This window comes from Biomphalaria glabrata, chromosome 5 (assembly GCF_947242115.1).
Source record: "Biomphalaria glabrata chromosome 5, xgBioGlab47.1, whole genome shotgun sequence".
NCBI classification, from domain to species: domain Eukaryota; kingdom Metazoa; phylum Mollusca; class Gastropoda; family Planorbidae; genus Biomphalaria; species Biomphalaria glabrata.
Window position 1 is genome coordinate 26,794,249 of NC_074715.1, and position 1,316 is coordinate 26,795,564.

The window sequence follows — 1,316 nt, forward strand, 5'->3', positions numbered from 1 at the left end:
ATTTTTGAGTACGGTAAGCTTATATTTGCTCATTTTTATGCCCAAAAAGAATTTAAAATTTAAACATAAAAATAATAGATTAAAAAAACAACACTGAACATTATAAATATTTACTTACCCAGATATAAGGTTTTAAAAATTTAACAAAAATACTACAAAATTAAATACAACAAAAAGACAAAAAGCTGGAACACAGTGAGCAGGATGTTACTATCTGTTGTATTTTTTCAATGAATTTTATTGTCTGTATATGTACAAGTGAACATCCTTGTTACTGTCCTATGATTTGAACAGTACTCATGAGAACAATCCAAATATAACCCAATTAGAATAGTATGTTAATAATAGGAACAAATAAAAGCAATATGAAAGCTATAATAACAAACATTTCATTCACCTTCTTTATGGTATAAATATAAGAAAAGGGAGACATTCAAATGCTGAACACAAGCATTTAGTCATTTCAGTATGTGCAAAAAGCATTCCTATTCATTCCCCTTTCTAATGACAGAGCTTCTTGGAAGAAAACATACCGTTATTTTTTTTAAAAAAGATTTAAACAAAACTACATTTGAACATATAACAACTCAAGCAGTGCCAGTGAAATTATGAAGGAAAAAACAAAAAAGGAAAACATGAGCTGAGTGAAGGTAAAAGAAATGAGAAAATTGATCACAACATGCAGCATAGAACAACAAATTTAAGAATGAACAGCCATTTGTATCTTTTTTGCAAAAAAAAAAATTATGTTAATACCTTCCTAAAATGTATTTCCTTTTATTTCTGAACTAGATTTCATTTGGGAGGAAACATAACACAAGTAGCATGCAAGTGATGAATCCTAAAAACATTGTAAGCTGCAAGCAATATCTAGATTACAATTTCAAACATGCCTCAAATTAACAATGAATGTTAACTATATTTGTTTTCTTGTACACATCAATATATGAGCTATGAAGGCATTTACATTTTAAATGTAATCTTATAATACACATATCAGTCACAATACAAACAACAGAAACTGCTATAAAATATTTGTAATGAGACCAAAACAAAATATTTTCAACGCCCTCTCACTCTATCAATGATTAAATTAAAAAAAAAAAAAAGTGCATTTGAAATTTGTTTATAAAGGTACCGGTATATAGCCTTAAAATACAAATAAACTCAAAAGTTTTTAAATTATACAAAATAATTTGACGGTTCTGATAATATGTCAACAGCAACCTTTACTTTCAGCAGATGAAATATTTAATGAATAACAGAAGCCTGAATGCTCAATTCCAAATTATTATTACCAGTATTTTAATACAAAA